Raw genomic sequence first — 22,662 nt, forward strand, 5'->3', positions numbered from 1 at the left:
CGGCAATAGAGTCCGAGAAAGATCAATTTGATAGCGTTGAGATTTCCTCGCGTCTTTACGCTGCTACCGGGCGGCGTAGCGCTCATCGGCAACAAAGAAGGAAGCCGACGCACAGCGGCAAGTGACTTTTGACTTTACGGGTACGGCTTCTGACCATTAGACCGATAAGATCTCCGTCTCGTCCTCGTACCCGTCAACGGCTCACGACCACTTTTCACAATGCCCGTGGTTTTTCTCTCATTGTTTCAGCCCGCTTCCATGAGTTTCAACGGTGAATCCTGGATCAGACATAATCGATTATCCACCATTTTTTACCCAGAGCAAGACGCCAAAGACAATAGACGCTGGTTGAAATTGAAGAAACTTTTCTCATTTAGAGGTTTCAAATTCTTTTTTCTCTCACATTCCAGTAGACATTTCGGAAGCTATTTTGACTGACCGACAGCTGACCCTCAGGCGCCAAAATTCGTTCCCGCCATTAGGTTGATCGATGAACGTTGTTTGTTTATCCTCCGCAGCCCGGTACCATGCTTCCACGGATCATCCTCGTCGAAATCGGTTCCCCGGGATGATCCTTGAGCCGGTTTGAAGCGCCGTAGGACTAATCACCACCCGAGACCCTTCTTCTTTATGGTTCCCTACCTCCTCGGAAAGTAGACGTGAAAATACGATTCGCTATCTGCTCAAATATTAGCTCTAGACACCCAAGGAAGATAAACTTGAGATCTTCGGGCGTCAAGGACTTCCAATTCATCCGCTAAAAAAAAAAATTCCCATCAATTTCTCGAGTATCCATCAGGTGAAGCGTTATTTCAACAGCTACGTGATCAATCCCAAGCAGCTTTGCGAGTGAAGTTCGAGGTTCCGAATCCTTGTCCACGTCCGTAATTCGCTGCGTTTACACCCCGCGGGGTGTAATGTCAGTCCAAGTTCTAAGGACACGTGGCAATTAATCACCAGGTAGGTTTTGTACAGGGGATGAAGCAGAGGATCTGATACGAACAAAGGCGGCGCGTGACATACCGGCTCCCCGGCCCTTTGTTCGAGTGTTTAGGAACATCCACACTTCGGCATTGCGGCAGTTCGACTCGACACCGTTGCTCCTTCATCTCCTTTCTCTTCTCTCCTAAAGCTCCGCGCGTCTGCGACGGAAGCGGCGCGGAAAATCGTGTAATGAGTTAGAACAGCCGTTGGCGCCGTCGACTTCGTCACGGATTCCAATTCCTCCGGCGCGGGCTCGGCGAGCTTTTTTTCGCCTGAAGATCCCGGTCGAGCTTATTCGAGTTCGCGGATGAACCGGTTCATAGCGATCCGGCGATTGAATTGGGTAAAAATTTAACAAAAAGTCACCTGGTTATAATTTCCGAAGACGTTTCATAGGTAATTCGATACCTTTGATGAAACTGACATTTTACACCGGTTCGGCAAGTCTATGATCGTCGCACCGTCGATTGCTTCACCATCGATTCGGCGAAATCGAATCAAGGATATTCAACGTGGACACCGTGAGTGGAGCCTGACATCAGTTTTGTGAAAGTCAATCAACGCCGTTCCTGCGGAATGTTGTTTCCAGCGCGTATCCATCCGATCCTGCATCGTAGTTCGTCACAGAGCGGATATTGAGGCGCGTGAGGGTTTCGTCCTGGCGTTCAATGTACAACACTACCCAACGACTGGACGTTGTAATGTTATTAGATTACATGCCGGGGTTAGGCGAGGTTCGGCTGCACTGCCCGAATCTACATGCCGGCAAGCTAGTCGAAGACGAGGGTTTGACTGGCAGTCCATTGTCGGCCGCGGTCGCTTCGCGCGTCCAATAAAGGATAGCATTAGTAATGGGTTTTAATTACTTCATAATGAGGGCATGATTTAGCTCTCTGTGTCGGCGCCAAGATCAGAGGCGCTCATCTTGAGAGGAGCCTCCTTTCGAACGACTATAACACAAAAAGTCTCCTACAAGATCGAGACACGTGTGCTGTGCAGGAACATCGCGGTTCATCCATTCGTCTCTCTACCAGGATCCAAACCGAATTAGTCTTATTACCTTCTCAATTGCGATGATGAATCGCGGAGTTACGCTCTTCCGTAGTTTGAAAATATACGCAATCGATTTCCGCTCAGTTCTTATTTTTTTTTAGCGAATTTCAAGTAGGCCCGTGTAAGTCATGCATTGCCAAGTAAAGAAAGAGAAAAAATCGTGAAATGATGCGATTCATTTTTCCGGAATACGATTATTAATCAGAAATAATGATTCATTCTCTCGACTTGAGATTAATTTAATAGAACCGCTGCAAGGCGAAATCCTTTGGTGACTCGGCTTAATTACTACATTTAATGGACAAATACACCCGTTTAAAGAGTTGAGAAGAAAACTGGTTTTTCTATTTTTCTAATTTTCCGTCGCGTACCGTATTTGGAAAATTTATAACCCAGCCAGGTGAATAATCAAGAAACCGTATTAATCACAATACAGAGCAACAACTCGTGACAAAAAATTAGAAACAATCGTAAGTACTACGGCTTCCTTTCGCTATTTCGCACGATGGGACGCTCCGCAGCCGTGCGGCATTCAAATGCATCTTGAAATACCCGCAAGAACTCGGGTTGCATATTCTACAGGAGTGAATTCAGTAGGTACGCGAGAATTTCAGTACAACACTAAAAACTCACTGACATTTTCCACCATTTTAACATAATTTCTTTTCCTTCCGTAGTTTATTATTTGTAGAAAATGACCACCATAGCAACGATAGCTCCAAATCCTGATAAATGGTTTTCTTTCCCAGCGCATCGCGTACGGTGCCTTGGCACCGGCGTAATCGACACGCATAACATATCCGGGAAACTCGTTCATCGTGTTCTTCGCGTGGTGTGAGATAGTTTCAACAAGACGTGGGGGCGGCTCGCGCTCTGGAATCGAGGGAGCATCGGGGGAGCGAGCGGTAACGAAGAGAACCCTCGAGGAGCGAGAGCGACTAATGCGTCTGCGGCTACCTGAAGAGCGCCGCTCGGCGTCAAAGGGCCCGCTGGCGCCGGGACCAACCGCCCCCTAAACCCCCTCGCCGCGACAGGTTCACCACCTTCATCGGTGAGCCATCCTCGCGATCCTTGCCGGAGAAAAGAGGCTTGGCCAAAGTCGCTGATCGGCACGGCGATAAGAAATCGGTCCCGAAATCGTGTAACGGCACGCGATAACCGATGTTCCAAATCCTCAACAAGCGGCCCTTCGCACTTCGTATATTACGTAGACACGGTAAACCGATCCGATGGAGACTCGGAAATTTATCGTCCGCGTAAAAAAGAAAAAAGGTAAAATAAAAGTACCGCGATGTTCTGTTTGCTGAGAATCGTTGCGGATGATTGTTTACGCACCGCGCATGTCATTTTTCACGACGCGTTGTTTTTGCCGGTTTGAGGTATTAGCGAGGGATCGTTAAGTTTGACAATTCCGCTTAGCGCTTTGATGCATAAAATTGCGCGGAGCGTATACGTGCGGCACAGTTCGGAAAATCTAGAAAGCTGGAAATTGAATGCAAATTGGAAATAAATTACAACCCTGCCTGCGGGTACAACGTGCTGCACATTTCCGCACGGCATGCAATTTCTATGAAACAATTCCCCTCGCGTTTCTTGCTCGATATACCTGCCATAGTCAAGGGATCTCATGTATCAATCAGCTAATTGCGTTCCGAGCGCAATTATATCATTATTTAATTAATTGCAAGCGAGTAATTGCTCCCAGGTAACCCCTTTCGCTATGTAATTACATCCCTTCGACACTGATTGGATTACTACTTTGTCTTTTCTGCTGTCGTGCAGACGTTCGTTTTAACCCCTCACGGTCCTGCCTTCGTGTTATCCGCCATTTTTATCAGACTTTGAAATATTCATCGAACCATTGCAGCTCAGACTTTTTCTCCGCATATTTATGTCCCCCCCTTCTTAGCGGTTTTCCGTTGCTAAACTGTTTTACTTTTTGTTCACTCGTTGGACTAATTCCGTAAAATCGTTCACATTGTTTCCTTGTCTCTTCGCAACTCCAGGCAGACTTAATTCATCCACGTTTTCCGCGCGCTTTCTTTTCGTCGACTCGCTTCTCAGCGGCTGAAAGTATTTTGCAATTCACTTCCGCTCTGCGATGCCCATTCGCGTAGTTATGCGCGGTAGAAACGTTGGATCGATGTCGAATTATTACCAGCTCGCAATATGGCTGCGCAAACTAATTGCGAGGCAGGGCAGGTACGTAACGTTCAGCAAAATTGCCAGCTCTTACTTGCGATAAATTCAATCGACGTTCGATAGGCAAAAGCGTAAAGAAACGTTTTACTGGTACAGTACAAACGTGTAATTACCAGACTCGGCAACTTTACCTTGTAGCTTAGCATATACGGGCATATCGTTAAGCACGGAAAAAACCACGGCAGGGATGCCTCGTTGTTCGAGAAAAAAGTAACCCCAGCTTTATACCTCCGTATTCGTTTTTAAGCGTAATTCTGAGACAAGTTTCAAATTTCAACCGATCTTTTACCACGGTCACTCCTCAAGAATTTACAACAGCTGCCGAGTCATATTATTTTTTTTTCATAAAAAGTGTTATCAAACTTCTATATTTTTTTTCACGTCTACGTTTCTTGGAGAGCTACGACTCCGGAACAACAAAGAGCATCGGGAAGTATCGAAAATACCGTTTCCTTGCAGTGTGCAGTTCGGCCGCCGGATCGCGATGGGATTCTTTGTTAAGTGGAGAGGCAAACAGCATAAGCAATCGGTACATAGTTCGACGAGAGTAATGAGAAGGTAGCCGAGGCATGTATTCCCTGGCTTTGGAATAAATCATTCCCTTCGGAAGTGGTAACTTTGAGCAGGTGTAGCAGCCGCGAAACCGTAAGACGGACGCACATCGCACCTATAAGATATTAACAAATCGGTCGAAATCGTGCTGCAACTGCAACGTCGTGCATTCGGATCTAGCAGCGCAATGTGTGTAATGACAGGGCGGTAATTCCCGAGGAGCTTATGTATATTCACCGGGCACCTCTTCTTCTTTCTTCTTCCTCTTCGCCTTATTTTTTGAGCAATATCCTTCTTTGTCTCTACTTATCTAGTTAGACGAGTGATGAATATCTCCGCCATTAGCATAATAACGCTTGCACCGAATCAGCCCCGCAAGGATCATGTATTTTTAACAACCCGGCTTCAGCTATCGCTAACTAGCCTCATCTATGACCCGGGCAAAGCGGACGTTTAACGTCTCGACGTCGTTAACGGGTGCAGGAACCGTTGATTTTCTTTCTTTGACGTTCCTTCGCTCTCGTCTCTTTTTCCACGCGATCTACATCTTTTTACGGTACAATTATTAATCAAGAATCCTCGACTCGTTCAACCGCCAGCTATATCTTCCATTCCGTTATGATACGCCGCGTTTTTGTTCTCCGCAGCTGTGCTTCTGGACGCGACCCTTTACCGTTCTATTACCATAACTTCCTTCAAGACTCGGATATTAGATGCCTGCACCTGAGTTGCTGGAAACGGAATGAGAATACCGAGTCAGTCAATGCCGACGCAAAAAAATAAAAAAGAAATAACACAAAAATTCTAGAAGGTGCGCGTAGGTACGCGGCAGATCGGAGAGAGAACGAGACGAAGTCGCGGCCTCGTTTGGCAATTAGCGATTCCGTTCACGCCGCGGGTAATGGTACACGGGGAAACGCTGCGGTGCGGAGGAGATGAAAAACGCGAAGGACCACACGTGTTTTCGCCCGTTTAACGCCAGTCGTAAACCAAGATCTTGAGCCCCTCCGAGGGGAGGATGTTTCACGTTCCCGCCACCTCCGACTATAAAGGCCGAGTGATCGCCGGCCATCCGTTCCTTCCGCTGCTAATGAGCCGTGTGTGTTTATGCCTTCTGCAATTGGCTACCGATCCCTTTGTTACGCGTTTCACTGCCGCCGGCTCCTTATGTTAATTAAAATTTATTACAAACGGCCGCCTACCGCTCTTACCGGGCCCGTATCATGACCGTATCGGTGAAAACGTCACCTCCGATTCTCGTCATCGCTTATCGATCACCGTCAAATCGTCGAAGCCTTTTTCGTTAAACGTCGCCGTAGCGAGTCGCGTCGATGATTGACTTCCTCGAACCGGGAAAACCTGCCGAATTACGCGCGTGTAAATCTAAGCTCAAACTCGTCAATGGAAACATTCGCTTCGCCCCGATCTCGCCCGAACATGCCGCTGGGTTTGGGTCCTTCGAGAGGAGGAGTCGCGTCCTGGAACCCGCTCCTGACGCCGGACCACCTATCAAGACCCCGGGGACCTTCGGAGGACTGGGAGGTTCCCGATACGCCCGGTACGCCTGGACGCGTGCTCCAAGGACTCCCGGGGCACGTGTTATCCTGCACCCTGTGCAGCTCCGGGAGAGTGCGGCAAGGCTGGAATTATCCTGGCGGGGTGTGTAGGCGGCGCTCGGCACACTGCAGCTTTGCCCCGTGTCAAAAAGAAAAGTGACACGCGATCGTCGAATCCCGGGGCTTTAGGCACTCGCTTCACGCCACGGGGAAGATCAATTCAACGGATTTAATGTCGCACGAATACTCGCCTTTCGTGTAGGGCCGATTTTAAAAGATCAAAATTAATTTTTAACGCTGCAGGTCAAACTTGACGAGACCGATCGAGAAATTGGGATGAAATTCGTATAAGGGAACCACATCGACTCGTGACTCGTTTTTCGTACATTGACTAAAAATTCTCCGATGATTGTTGAACGATTCTCGTTCTTCTGTCTAACGATTCCAACCACGGATCAGTCAGACTTAGACCAAATTTCGCTAATTCGAAGAACGCTCAATATTTAAATAAAGTCAAACGAGCTCTGCTCTTCCCTGAAGCGAAACAAGCATTAAAAACTAGTTTCCAGGAATACTGCGCAAGTAGAGTCGTAAAATTTTGTCCTAGCCGTTGCTGCAGCATTAACCTCGCGAGTCTTGAGGTGGTTGAAAAGCGCGGAACACCGACGTGAGAAGCCTGTTCTGAATTTAATTGCGCATTAAGACTGCCTAATGAGTTGGGTAAACGGCTGCAGGTACCGAGGACCTCGAAGGACGTGGATCGGGCGAATGGCCGAGGACTCGAGATGCCGCAGCGCCCTCCGAAGGACCCGAAGTGACCAACGGGAGTGCGACGAGGCGGTTGAACAAAGGAAAATCTGGCCGCAAGTATTAAGTAGCGCATATTGCGGCCCCGCTGCAGGATCTCCTCGTGGAGGAGAAGCTTCGCCGCTGCTGCGGATCGGCGCGGATCTACCGGGCAGGTCAGGACTCCCCGAATGCCGGGGCAGCCACTCCCACGGGCTCTCTATTTTCTTTATTTTCTCTATTTTCTTTCATCCGCCTTTTGTCGGCGGCGAGGGTTTGAAACAATGACCCTGGCAATCCTCGTCCCGGCGCCTGACTCCTCGCTCCTCGTCCCCTCGCCGCTCTGATCATCTTCACGACGAACCGCCCGCTCTTCCCCCGAATCGGTTAATTCGTGACCGTATACGTTCGAATACCTTCATTTTATGGCAGTTACGCTGGAAATTCCCGAATCATTTTTTGCCCTTTCATTTAGTCTGAATCGGAAATTCGGAAAAACAGAGTTCGCTAAATTTTTGCGAACCACTTTCCAGATGCGTAAAAAAATTGATCAAACGTTAGGCCTATGCAGTAGAATCACAGCCAGTTTTACAATTATACCTGATTCTAGTGAAAAAGCTGTTTTACCGATAATAACGAACAATTTTGAAATAGAGATCGAAAAAACTATGCGATATTCTATCTAAAAAACAGCAATCAAGTTTGCACAACACTACTGAATCGTTCAAAATTTTGTTTCAGAACGGACAAATTTTCTGCAGCAGGCTTTATACTACAAAACGTAATAATACCTGTGTGTAACGTGTTTTTCCGCACAGCTGTGCGAGCGTACAAGCGAAAACGCGAACGTTTGTAACTTGCGGAGTTAGTTCCCCCCCCCCCACAAATATGTATAACGTAGGTATATGTAGGTATACATGTAATAATATGCGAGTCGCATCTGTCCCTCGAAGCCATAAGAAAACATACATGTTATATGTATAATAGTTCGATGGATTCGCACGCATGTACGTCCGCGTCAGGTATTGCCAAGAAATTCAATTATCTTGGAGGATCGGTGTCGACTTCGGCAATATTTCCACCACATGTTCAACGCTGAAATTCAACCGACTGCATGTCTCGACCACAAGGCACACGTCACAGATGCTTGAGCCAAGCTTATGGTCTCCTCTTCTTCCTTGTACCGGGAACCCGTCATCTGCGCGAGTTATACATTATACTTCGTCAGATCCTTGCGAGGACGAGCTTTAATTTATTCTTCACATTTCGCACACTTGGTCGGATGAAAAATCGGCGGTCGTTGGTTAGAAATCAGCTGCAGTGTGGTTGAGACTTGAATTTGAGGAATTATTGTCCGACAATGAGACTGATTGAAATTATGTCCATATTTGTAAGTACAATTTTTTTTCCATTTAAAACCCTGAGAAAATTTGTCGGAAATGTCTGATCAGAATAGTTAAAATCGTTTATAGTCGATCGCAGTCGCCGTCCAGATGCTCGTTACCTTTCCACGGGGGCATGAAACCGCCCATAATAATTTGACGAAACAAAATATGTACGCGCAATGCCGTGCCGTGAAAAATTGAGTCAATTCGTTTGGGAGATTCGGTTTGAATACGGTTCAAACAACGGAATAATGCCTCGCAAATCCGATAATGGATCTGACCGGGCGATCCGCGGAGCGCGTGCTGAGACGAAACCAGAGCTCAGCAATAACGCGTCCTCGAGGCTCGGATGCCTCCCGGTAAGATAATTCGGGGGGCGCCCAGCGCCGAGGGGCCCCCGTCGGCAAATCGCAACAGGGGGGCGCCGGTTACGCCCCTGGGCGACGCGGCGCGGCACCCTTTGCTCTCTGGTCGCGGATCTAGGCCTAGAGCAGATCCTGGGGTTTCGAGTCCTTTGGGAGTCGGCGCTGCGCTGCATTTCACCGGTTGCGTTGCAGAGTCGCGTTCTCCGTAGGAGAAAAGAAAGGAATTGCGAACCCGTTTGCCCGTCTACGCCCACCGGAAACAGCTGGGCACCCACTGAATGGTCTCTGCAGGGCAGGAGACACGATTGCTTCGAGTTCCACGAACGAACGCGCTTAGAGGTAAGTATCTGATTACAAGAAGAGAGGGAAAAAAATTACGTGCGGAATACGTTACGCGGTTCGACGCGCTCAACGAACGACGTACCGCGGCTGCTGCAACGAGGAAAACCGTTTGTCGCTCGATTCTTACGGGTCGTTCGTCTTGCGTTGTACGGGTTTGAAACACGCGTTGGGGAATTTTTATGTCGTGTAGAATCTACAAGGGGCGATTCGTCGAACCGATTGGGGTCTCAACGTCATTCGAAATCATCCCGTAATATCCGATATCGCTTTTTGATCTCCTTGATCGCAATGAAATCGGAAATGTTGAAATCAAATTGTGCGTTAGTAATCGACGAGAGATCATTGGTGGTTATGGGAAATCATTTACGGTTACAGGAATCTCTTTGTAATCTTGAGAAATCGTGAGAAATCACGTAATCAATGCGAGATTCATTTCACAATTAATCTCTCGTAATTACTCTGTAAAATGTAAATAATCACGAAACACGTAATCACGGTGTCAATTTTTGCTCCGGTGAAACACCCCTTGAGAATATTCTATTTTCTGTTAACACTTTACAGAAAGTGTATCAAATATTTTCCCACAAAATAGTCCAGTTTTATGAATGCAAGATTTTTCTACGTTTCCGTAAAAAAATTTTCATTCGCGATAATTCTATGAAAATTCGTATATAGTTTCATTGATTTCTTTTCTATTCGGAAGTTTCTAAAGTAACAAGACCTAAATATTGAAATAAAAAATGTTTCAATTTTAAGATGACAATTGCTAGAATGATTTTAAAATCACTCGAATTTTCGTTGATCACTTCACAGATTTCAGTCGCCGCGTGCCGGTAAAAAAAATGTCGAGATTTCGTTTCAACTTTAATTTATAACATTTTCAGATGTGAAGACTGACTCGATTTCGAGGCAACTTGAAACGGAACAACTCGACTATAATTAGCGAATAATTGAAACTCACCGCGCAGGCATAGAAAATCGATTACGCATTAAGCCTTGCTAAAATAGTTCCTACGATTTTTCCCGGACGAATCTCGTCATCTCGAATCCGATAATGAGTATTTCAACTCTACGGGGTGGTCTGAGTTCGGCTTGGCGGGTTGCGCGTCTCGGGATTGCGTCGAGGATGGATTGAGTTAACTATAATAGCGGGAAAGGGAGAGAAGGATAAATAAGAATGATAATTATTGTAATCTCAGGTCGGTGGGAGGACAGCTGGGAGGACCAGCTACTCCGCACCTCGAGAGGCGAGCTGAACAGCCCCTGCCCTGCAACACCGTATTCCGCACGACAAAATTATATTGCTATAAGAAATTATCTTGCCGCATACCTCGAAATTTGAATTCGTCATCTAGCCTTCGTCCCCGAAGAGCTGTGTAATAACGTCACGAATCGCGATACGGAGTTTATAACTGGCTGTGCAGGTATTACGGCGGCTATAACGACACCGGAAATCAGCGTTCAGAAACAGTTTTGCGCAAACGAATGGGATACATCTCCGTATTTTGTGCAGAGATGCGTCTGATCGACCCTGAGCTTAAATAAGCTCAGCGATCTTAATTCTTACGGTGGTTATAATACAAAAAAATTATTCAGACATATTATTGTACCTCGATCAATGACAAGATCATCAAGTTCTTAGGGTTTCCGATCGATATTTTTCAGTCGTTTTTTTTTCAATAATTTATTTACTCCAAAAAAGATTACCGTATGTACCAAAAAAATAAAACTAAGCTAATTCACGCACAGTTTAAGCGGTATTAATCGAAAAAGCTTACAAGGAACGAGTCGCGAGTATAAAAGCTGCCGTGACTCGTGTTATCTCCTTTTCTCTCAAATGATTTCAAGCTCCGTCGTGCATGCTTACAGTTCATTCGCAGCAACCCTTTGCATTTTTTATTTTCCCTCTAATTTTTTTCTTCCTTTCCTTTCTTCACTGCAGTCTTCGTTTTTTTTTTTTTGGTTCGTTGTTTTTCCCACAACGGGGAAGAAAAATTCCTCGTTTTATTACGCTGACGAATTGAGTGTAGGTACGTATAGATGTCGGTAGAGGTACACGTGTAACCTGCGCTGATCAGGCAAACACGTTTTCAGGACGGACTCCGCCCCTGATTCCGATTGGCTCGGCTTCGTACCGCCCCCTCACCTGCGACTCAGGTCTCGTACCTGACATGAATGTGACGTCATCTAAGTCACGCACGTCAACCCCTCGGATTCTCCACCTAAACGCACTCCGGTAGGATTTGCCTTTTTGTCACTGACCGGAAGAGGTCTACGTACATTGCGGCCCATTTCCTTCAGCAATGAAAAAATTGCCGATCGAGCGAAGGTCAAGTTTACACTTTCCACTCCAACCAGTGGGTCATCAAACCTAATTGTAAGACGCAACACGAAGGAGGAGATGAATTTTTTTCGAAGTAATCTCAATTCATTGGAAGTAATATAGTTATTTCAAAACAGTGCATTTGATGTAGAAAAAAAAAATTGTCGATATGTAAAGAAATATCGGTGATATACGAATATATTGGGTGGTATTTCTTATTATATGAGACAATACCCATCGTTTTGTGTCAAAAAGAGGTTAGGATCGTTGAAATCAAGTCACGGATTAGTCTGTGAAATATCAAAAACAATTGCTTGAATCGGAGTACCAAACTTATAGAGCAATCTGCGCGATAAAATAACGCCACGATTGAGCGACCGATTTGAACTTCCAACAGATAATGACTATTCACGTTCTTTGTTGATCCCCCGGTAGGTTAATTAAATTCGTAAAATTGTTCGAAGGATGATTATACCCAGATGGAATAATTTTCCCGAGTACAGGTACGTCTGGTAAGTCCGAGTGTTCCACGTCGACGGAGAATCAGATGTTAGCTGCATAAATGCACGTTGCATAGTTTATGGGGTCTGCGGAAAAAGCAGGTCTGATTGTGAGGATATTGACGAGTGGTAACTACGTGCACGTGGTATATACATACCCCTGCAATACGTGAAACGATAGCTCGGCGGCGTTTCATACCGTAAGTAACGCTGTGTCCAATGACGTCGATGGCATTGCCCTCTGACATGCAACGTTACCATTCGACTCCCGGCTATCATTTAGACCAATTTCGTTTAAACTGCAGGAGAAACAAGCCGCATTATTTAGCTTGATACGGTACGACGAGGCTCCTCCGCAAGTTAAGGACTCCCCGAGTCCAAACAGATTGAATGAATAATCCGCCGCAGACTGTGCAGCTATTCATTCGTACGATTTCGATTAAACGGTTTATCTTCGAACGAAGTAAAACAAATCGCCGTACGATTAAAGTTCCAAAAGTGCCCGGAACCGTTTCTTTCCTGCTTCTACGTACGCACATCGTTGTGTAGCCTCGCTCTGAGAACGAGCGGGAAAAGTCGGCGGTGTGCATTAGCGGCTTTTCGCCTCGACGTAAAATCCCATCGGTCCTCGGATCGGTGGGTTTGCAAGACGAACGGACGACAGGGTGACAAGGGTAGCCCGTCGAGATCCGGGCGACACTTTGATATGTAAATACCAAGCGGTTCCGGCACCCAACCAGACACCCGTACCCGAAACCTTGCCGAGCCACTGGGGTGCAGGCTAATGTGCATTTGCTTCAGCGCACATCCCACAATGAAAGGGAGGCAGTTAGGCGCGAGCCGCCCGCGGGGTTTCGAACGGAACATCCAATATCAACATTATCTCTCTCACGAGCCCAATATTGACTCGTACCGGGATCATCGCGCGTTAAATAACTACGGCTCGATGCTCCGAAGCGAACTTTACACTGCAATGTTCAAGTTCGCTCACGCGCGCTTATTACCTATTCGAACCTTTGAACCTTATATTCACGTTACTCGAGCGATATCCTCGCGAAACACGTTCCTCAAAATAAACTCGACGTATCACAAGTTTTATCCGCAGGGATTAACTCACTGATCGAATCAGTTTTCATGGCAACGTTGCAGTAACGAAGTTTATGCTACATTCAGAGACCGTTGATTTCCTTGTTGTTGGTTATGGAGAATCGGATGGTTTAAGTGTGCGAACCCGTTTCTTTTTCATAAAATAATTCTACCGGTTGAAAATGTCAAGTTAATGACTATTTCGATACATCGCCAGTGGGAGAGTTCAATTCGTAGTTGTTTTACAGAGTGGATTCACGAGCAGTTTAGATAAAGCTCTGTCTTGACGGTATTACATATAAACATTTACCGCGGGTAACTATTTTCGGTCTTTTTACCCTTTAACCATTTAGCTACCATTGTAGCATATTATCTGCATGTGCCAAACAGCTATTTTTCAAAACACCTTCTTCAATTTCAATCTGAAAGTTATGAATCAATTTGACAAATAGTAACGCACTCTAAATAAAGTTTTCACTGAATAATTTCATTTGAAAAATGATTTACTTCAATGGGAAAGAGGCTTGATCGTTAAAGGATTAAAGCTCTACACGGAACCAAGCGACAGCTTTTACGCAGATCTTAGCGTTGACTTACAAGCGATTCAATAAACATCGGCATTGTTCTAAATTAAAATTAGTTTCAGAGTATAAAGAAAACGGCGAACATGAAAGTGGTACGATAGACCAAAGACGGAGAAGCACGCGCCGGCTTTGCCATTGAGCCTCTGTAACGCGCCAACAAGCCTACTCGACCATACATTATATCGTACGGTTTATCGTGTAGAATCTAAACTGTCAAACGAGAGGTAATTGAGGCCTTTCAATAGCGAACGAGCTGCAGATATCGTTCGATCTTCCCCGGCATTTACGTATGTACGGGGTCCCCCGATACCCGGCGCGTGTATCAGGCCCCCTGAGCATTTCACCTCAACTCCGGAAGGCGAGATTTTCCATCAACACGGCACCAGGCTGCGCGGTCCATAGACGCAAGTATACTCGCATCGATCATCTCCCAACCGACGGTGGAAATTTGTCAGCGTTGAGAGCCGGCGACGTTGTGATTAGCGGGGGGGCGCCTGACTTCAGTCAACGTCCCTCTCAGCACCCCAATGATTCCCACGTCACGGGCCGCGGCGTCACAATGCATCACCACCCCTAATGCGTGTCTGTGTCGCCTCACCGTGTAACGCACTCGACGTTGCGCGGAGCTTTCACGCACCCTGGAATTGATACAACGCGCGTGAATCCAGTTTGCCGATATTCCATTCGTACGGCATCAAATTTCTTTATTTTATCTTTTTCTATGGTTATCGCAGCTGCGGCGTAGAAACTCTTACTTGCAACTAGACCTCATCGAGTAACGCGGCGGGTATCGAGAATTCGTTGTTACAAACGCGTGCGAATAATGGTCACGTCGCAGGGACTTTTGTACTCTTCGTGTTTGCTGAAATTCGTATAGCTTATTATTATTTCATATTTTACGCAAACAATCGGGCAACTGTGCTGCAGCAACGGTGCCGCAAAATTACAGGGTGCCTTCGGCAGACTTAAAGCGCGAGCCACGACCTCGCCGGCTGTGCAACTGACTGCGCTTTATTCATGCGAACGAGGGGTGTAGCAGCGTTGAATCAGGTGAAAGAAAAACAACAATAATGACAACAACGACGACAACGACGGTCGTAATAACGAAGGAATAAAAGAAAATGTAAGAAGAAGGAACGTAACACGTTTTTTCACCGCGACGCTGTGAGTTGGAAACGTAATCGAAGAAACAAGAATAAGCAAAAGGAAAAGGTTTACAGCGAAATAAATCACTCCGTGTAATCATGATGTCAAGAAAAACAGCTCCTGGAACTCAGAAGCGTCAATTAAAAATCTATATAATACGTGTGTACGGAGAGATATTGAATGACGCAAGTCAAGCGATTAATTATCCGCCACGTTAATATCGTCACTTATCGTGTTCGATCTGGCGCGTTAAGTAGATCCGATCTAGTCGATCAATGTGTCCGCTGGATTACACTTATGATTGAAACGAATTAAAAAGTACGGCTAACTTCGACGGTAAAACAAGAGATGAAGAGAAAATAAGATGAAAAAGAAGTAGAAGCAGAAACACGCTCGTGCTGCGTTAAAGTTTAGTGAACCGTTAGGCTTCCTCGCCGTATCTCCCGGCTTTTCGCTTCGTTACAATAATTTTGTTTTCTCTCTTCTGCGCAGCGGAGCGACTTAATTTAAATCATAAACAGTAGTTTGAAAGAACAGGTGCGCCAGGAATACGCGCCTGCACCGTAAATGCAACGTTCATGCGCATATTATTACACGTACAAAGATGCAGGGCAAGATGCACTTTCCGTTCGTCATACCGACACGTAAGATCGTTACACCGCGCTGCCTGTCTGCCTCGGTTAACTAGATTCTCGTATAGATTCAGGTTTGGTTACCGGCTTGTGTAACGTACGCATCAAAGGCTTTACTCAAAGGTTAAACTGCAGTGTAAGGTGCTCGTCGAGACGTGATTGCTGAACGCCTTTTGCTCGACTACGGCAAACCGCACCGCTCGGGACTCGAGTCGTTAACATCGGGATGATGAAATCACTTTGACGGGTTGCCGAAGTCAGGTGAGAAGGGAGTAAGAATAACGATTTCCCTGATCCTCGAACGAAATTGTTGGATTTTCTTATCGCTTCGGAACGACAATGAGGTTCTAACTTTGCTGGGTGGTTTTTTTTTTCTGTTTCCATGAAGATTAATAAGATGACGGATGATTAGGATTCCCCTTTTACGTTCTACAAACATCGTTATTATCCGCCTTGAACGTATGTAACGTTAGCCTTCAATTACGCAAGAGGAGAATGAACGGAACAACACGATCACGATGATCGTTTCCCTCGTTACTTTTTCACGTTCATTTTTACCTCCAACAGCACAGCCAACGCGCTTCGAGATCTCAGCCTGCCGCACGTAGAAGCAGAAAGAGATTGAAATAATCCTTTGGGGTCAAGGTAGGCCTGGGCCGGCGGGCATCAAGATTCCTCCGATTGAATGGAGAAAATAACAGAACGACTTAATAAGCCACGATCACTGCGAGGCGATCGCTGGTTCTGTGACTATTTGCATATACGATTATAGACTGCGGGTTTGAAAAAGTTGAGAAATTCCTCACCAGAGTCAAGTTGAGGTAAATCCTGTAAAGGTTCTTATGTATTCCACCCGAGCCTTGAGAGATAACCTTCTTCAGCCATCGGCACCCCGGCTTATTTTTTTCCAGCGTCGATTCTCCTCAGTTACACGATGCAGCTATCAATTGCTTGTTTCGCAAGCTGATCCACGCAACAAATACGCAAAACATTGTATGTTATCATTTTCGAGTAAAATATAGAAGCAAAGGTGTGCGATTATTTCGATTCTAGATCATAAAATATAAAGATTTCTTTCTGGAATAATTCAGAAATGATAAAGTACGAGTTTAAGAGACAATTAAAATAAACGCTTGTACGAAACTGGCCAACGTTCACGTCGCTCTGAGTGACTTTATTATTTTGTTTGTTGTTTTTCCTCTTGTTACACAGTCAGACGTCTCTGAAAAACTCCGGATACATTTGTATGTATGAAATGTTTGTAAAAATTTCTTTGGACAATTCGTAAAGCGTTAAACTTTCCGCGTCATTTCGTGCGCAGTTTGCACAGCTCAACAATGCAGGTTTGATATCCGTGACGTACGCTTCTGCATTCTTCACATCGTGCACAGCGACGTTGCCGAGGCGTATCTAATAAATAGCCACGGGTCGCATTACGCGCATAATTGTCATTTTACAGGCTGCACGTACGCAGAGACGGGAACTGTAGAACGTAAACGTATCCGGCGGAACGAGCACACGGTGCAAATACTTGTCATTTTCGTTAATTCGCAATAATATTGTTCGACTGCCCGGCTGATTATGGCCCTGCGACTCTGTCCATAAACCGCCCCGTCTCTTCCTCGCTAAATAACTGCAATAACGCAGCCCCGTGCTACCGGTAAACGTCACGCAGTGTACACGACGTTGGATTGCCCAACTTTATCGTTTTTATGCGTGTTTTCCTATAGTGTATGATATAACGGTTTTCTATTTTCTTGCCGCAAAGTGACAAATGTTTGCGCATACTCAATGCAGGTATCCGTGTAAACAGAGATAGGATATCCATTCGGTCGAAAATATTTATATTTGTCATTATTCATACATTTCATTTTAGCAAAATAAGTGCCGTTCGCTGCAGGATCAACAATTCTTCGATGAGTCACCTATCTCTGCTTTGTAACGAAAGAAGACTTCCCAGTAAACATGAGCCGGTTAAAATGTGGTTGAAGAAACGTTAAGGTCGTATAATTATGGTATAGGTAGAAAATATTACCGTGTTCGATATACGGTAATTTTTCAGTAAAATATTAATCGTTGTCTCTCCACAAATATTATACGATTTTCATTACACGTACATTTAAACAACGGTTTCTAGACTAATAATCAACGTTTTGTTTACTAGTTCAATTGCTGATTTAAATTCGTTAAAAATCGGTATATTTGTAGGTATTAAAATACAAAATTTCTGCGTTCCATCATCAACGTTTTATTGTGGTAAGCGAGATCCGTAGTATAAACGTGTGGTAAAATCCATTATATTTCTAGTCTCATGAACAGCTAATATACATATTTTATTCCTTCACCAGTAACACAAGTTTAACGTTTCGTATAGTTACCATACCTTGCCAATATGTTCTCATTAATTGTTTAATAATTAAGTCAATACACTTTTGATCTACTGATCACATGTAATATGTGAAAATTACGTCGTACATAGACTTGTCATATCGATACACAGAATTATATACCTACTCGGGCCGAAACGTAAACAAGATTTGTTTCGTACCTTTCTGACCTTCATATCAAAGAATACTACCCTTTTCAACATAGTGAGGGCAGGAATCAACTTTTACATCATTTACATATTGCATCATACATATTGCGATGTTTGAAATTGGAACTATAATCATTATATTCAAGTTTTTCTCATGTTAGCAGTGACTAAAATTCAACGTTTTGTTATCCTCCTCAGCACGTTTTTCTGATTACCTTAAATTTTGTAAACAACTGGTCATTCGATTTCCAATCTTTTTTTTCATTCGATAAACTAGTAAGTATCATCAAAAATATGAAAAAATTCAGGTGACATAACACTAGAAGTGATAATTTTATTCTACGTAATATTGTAAAGTAGAACAATATGTTACCTCCATTTTTTCAAATTCTTTTCCTTGTGTTATTGTTAATTCCCCAACATAGGAAAAAAAGTTGAAAAATCGATGAACAGATTTTTTTACAAAGGTCACCAAGAAATTACGTAGTTGAGCATATAAGTGCATCCCTTCGCAGCGTCTTTATTAATTGTAAAACATACGTTTTCCTATACCATAATGTATGTATTGGAATAACCCATGCTAGGAACGCGAGTGGCCGTAGATGAAGCTCGTGTACCATGGATGTTACATATACGTATAATGAGCGCATGTATCAAACGACAAGCGGTCGCGAAGAATCGAGAATGTCCTAGCGTGAAATACTCGCGCCTCTTCTTCTGCCTCTGATTGGCTCGCTAGGTCAGCGTGTTGTAACTCGTACGGTTCCTGCACGCTGAGAGCCGAGGACGACGCGCCAGAATGCCCCCCCCACCGCCGTTCGCGAAGGCTCTCAGCTCACGCGATCAGTGAATCAGTCTAATTTGACCAACTTCCCAGGTCAGTGCACGTCCGTGTTTATGTGAGCCTTCATAAGCTGGTAAGTACAAATGTATTTTCTATTTGGAAAAATTTATCACGATGATTCAATACAGACGAAAATGACAATACAGGCGTAAATAACCTGACAATAAAAAGAAGAAACAAATACTTTGTGATTGCGTCGTACTTGCTTTTGAACGTCGCCGAAAGGATGTAGGCACAATAAAATTGCTTGTAGATAATGCTATAAGAAGCATGTCTATGGTATGGAATATATACTGATTGCAAATAGAAGCCGCAGATATTTATTGTTAGCTTCATTCTTACTTGTGCAGGCATCTTTTTTCTTTTATAAGGTTATCCAGTGAAATAGATCGCTAACACATACGTATCATGTACGAATGAACGATCATTTAGTGGCTGCATCTTTTCTCAATAAACACACAGTGGTTGAAATGATATATAATAGACCTGTTAAGACACGTTGAGAGAACGTTGAAATGGCACATAAAGATTATTCTACCTAGAATACAGGTGTTAAATACTATGTATTTTCAGGTATTTGACGGATTAGCAGTGATATCGAGGAAGTGAATGCTCCAGCTGCGGTCGAATAATAATTAAAACTTATGCGTACTGCGTACCTAGACAACGCTTTCTATAGCGTCTGTGTTTTTTTTTGAAATAATGTGCCAATACTTTTTATTATTTTACTTTGTCAGGATTGTGATTTTTTACCTAGTCCCGAGATGAAAGTTAACAATTTTCCTCGTTAGGGTATAATCATTGTATGATTATTTTGTTTCATGTTTTATTTGTTATCAAACCTCTTGTATCGGATATAAGTTTTTGTTTATTCATGTTTACTTAATTTTACTATTTGCTATACTTCTATACTCTTGTGAGTACATCTGTACAATTGAGGTATGCGTATATGTAAAAGACTGTATGTTTATTTATACATCCCAGTCAACATTCACACAGTTACATCGTTGGCATAATAAAATGTCCGCATCAACGATACAGACAAACTGGTATATAAAAAACTACTGTTATGTTTCGGATACATTGTTGAAGCGGATATTTCGATACGTGTGCAATGTAACTATTGTCATTGTTGCCTTGGATGAAAGTACCTTATAATAAATATATATCATGTTTCGCAAAGGTGTGTGCTTTATCTCATTTAGTTGTCCTGTATTTCTCATAAGAATACATAGGTGTGGATGTAAAATAATTAATATCATTTAATTGGTGCAAGTGACCATTACTGAAATAGCTAAGAATGTGAGCGTTGCTGTATCATCTAACCCCTGAGATAAGTCCATATTGACCATACAAGAAGCTTTTAACAGCTTGTGTATTAATATAGTACATGAAAAATTATACCGAAAACATATTCTCAAGTTGGTTGTTACACGTTTATCGGAACCGCGTGATATTCGATTAAGTGTATTCAATTAAACGTATAATAATTGTTTACGGATATCGTTTTTACGTTAAATCAACACACATTAAGTACGTGTATTATTATAAAAAAAATTTTCCAATGAACACGCTTATTAAACGTGTTTGAACCACGAAAAATGGTGGCTATAACAGGTATATATTAAACGTCTACGTTAACATTTAAATTGCGTTCTTTCATACTTGTTTCATTACATTTCTGAAAACCGTAATTTCGACGTTTACTTCAACCGTGGAATATCCGGATCATAATCACTAACAGAAAACGTTGATGAGCGCAGTAGAAAAAACCTATATCAGGGCGGACATTTTTCACGAGAAAAAACGTATGTGCTGAACGATTATTCAACTATATACAACGTTATTTTTCGACGAATTTCTTACGATTTATTTACCAGCAATGTTTATTGGGTTGTTTCACCGTATTCTCCTTGTTCGAATAATTCTTATCGATTCCCTCGAAATAAAAGAAAAAGAATATCTTTTTCTACTTATTCTTACGATTAAAGATCGTTGTTTTCTCCTTCACTTCCTGCATGATTAGGATGTTGAGGAAAATGTTCGCGCTACTTTTCGCGGTGCTAACAACAAGAAGCTTGCGGAACGCGGCGAATATATGTATAGAGTAGATCATCCAGCAGAGTTATACATCACATTCTACGCACTTATATGGTATATATTATACAAACGTAATGATTTTTAGAGATGTATAAATCCAACGGTGTGCGGCTGCTGGCTCGGGCTTCGGACAAGTGAGGTACTGTCAACCGGAGCGGCAAGATCAAAGGCTTGGTCGAACCACCCGAAGCGACGCCAGCGTGGAACGTGCCAGTACGGAACGGCCGATTTTTGTTACCGCTACAGGTCATTTCGTCGCGACGTGCCTCTGACGGATCCGATCGGCGGTCGACCCTTGATGCCTCGATCCTTTAGCACCGGGTCAACGAATTGATTAGATAGGAAAACCCATCGAGGCGACCGATCGCGGTTGGATTTGTGCCTCGTAGGCTTTCAGGTATTTTGCGACGGTGTTCAGGGGAACGGAATTCGATTTTTCGGTTCATTTTTAATTTTTGTTACACGGGAATAACGAAATTGATCCTATATATGATGGAGGATGTAGTTATAGGTTTTTCATTATTTTTCAGTGTAGTGAGAGAGTGTAGAACAAACGGTACCGTGGAGGATCGATTAATCGGTGAATGGAGAGTAATAATCGAAAAAAATTTATACACTCCGTTATGGTTTGCGAAGAATCAACGATTTCCGTTCGCAGTGTCGCTTTACGGATTATTATAGCCGAGTGTGAAATGTCGTAGGCATAGAAAAAATATAATATATAAACAGGATAGCAGACCATTAAAAATTGGAATTTTACCTATTGCAGCACCAAATAAGTTGAAAAAAAAAATAAAAAAATAGAAACCGTAGAAACAATTATCAACACAGACCCTACGACGAAATTTTAGTGTCACAATTTTTGTATTTGGGAAATTCGCGGTTCCTTAAAGGTTCCTAAGACGATCCCTAAGACAAATAAGATACTTGCGAGGGTCGCGTAGAAGCGTGGAGAGGTATAGTCAGCGGCACCCCGCCTACCCACGCGCCCCTCGATTCGCAAGATAGGATGACGAGGGCCGGAGGACGAGGTCTGTAATTCGCGTGATGAGCCCGCGCGACACCAAGGCGACGAGCCTCGCGAGTTTCGAATCGCAAATCGGAATTCAGCCGCGGCCGCAAACCGGAATAACCTTGATAGCCGTCCAACGTCGCCCTCGCGTTTCGCCGGCGCCTCTACTCGGCTCCTCTCCTCCCTCCTCTCTCCTCTCTCCTCTCTCCTCTCGACACTCTGGTCGTTCGGTGCTGCCACCTGGCGAGCGACGGGCGTTGCCTCCTTCGCCCTGCAAAGAAATTGCCTCTCTCGGCGTTCCTCCGAGTGCAATTGCTTCGGGAATGTTAATCGCGGCGATCCACCCGGCCGGTGGTCCATTCGGCCCAAATTACCCTGCACGTTTTGGGCTGCTCGTCTCCGCTCGCCCCGCGTCTCCGCGTCGCACTTCCAACCAGCTCGTACTCGGCTTGCAGGGCCAGCAGTGCGGGAGATATGATCTAAAGGAAAGGAGTTCCTCGTCCATTGCGGCGATTCGACGCTGCGGAACCGGGGTTAAATTCTGCTCCGAATTTAACTGCGAGTTCGCGCTAACGAGGATCCCTCTTAACGACGGGATCAACGGCGATGAGCAAGCCCCAATATCCGCGCCCTCCCCAAACCCGCCGACCCTTCGCTTTTCGACCGGAGCGCCA

At 44.3% G+C, this 22,662-nt stretch overlaps 1 long non-coding RNA gene across 1 annotated transcript; it reads left to right on the forward strand.

Moving 5' to 3' along the window:
• Positions 1-1,966: 1,966 nt before the first annotated feature.
• Positions 1,967-20,146, forward strand: LOC124176965. Its single transcript, XR_006869489.1, has 4 exons — positions 1,967-1,977; positions 4,558-4,564; positions 18,888-18,949; positions 19,450-20,146. It is a non-coding gene; the product is annotated as an uncharacterized LOC124176965 (long non-coding RNA).
• Positions 20,147-22,662: the final 2,516 nt, after the last annotated feature.

This window comes from Neodiprion fabricii, chromosome 2, assembly GCF_021155785.1.
Source record: "Neodiprion fabricii isolate iyNeoFabr1 chromosome 2, iyNeoFabr1.1, whole genome shotgun sequence".
Classification (NCBI taxonomy): Eukaryota; Metazoa; Arthropoda; class Insecta; order Hymenoptera; family Diprionidae; genus Neodiprion; species Neodiprion fabricii.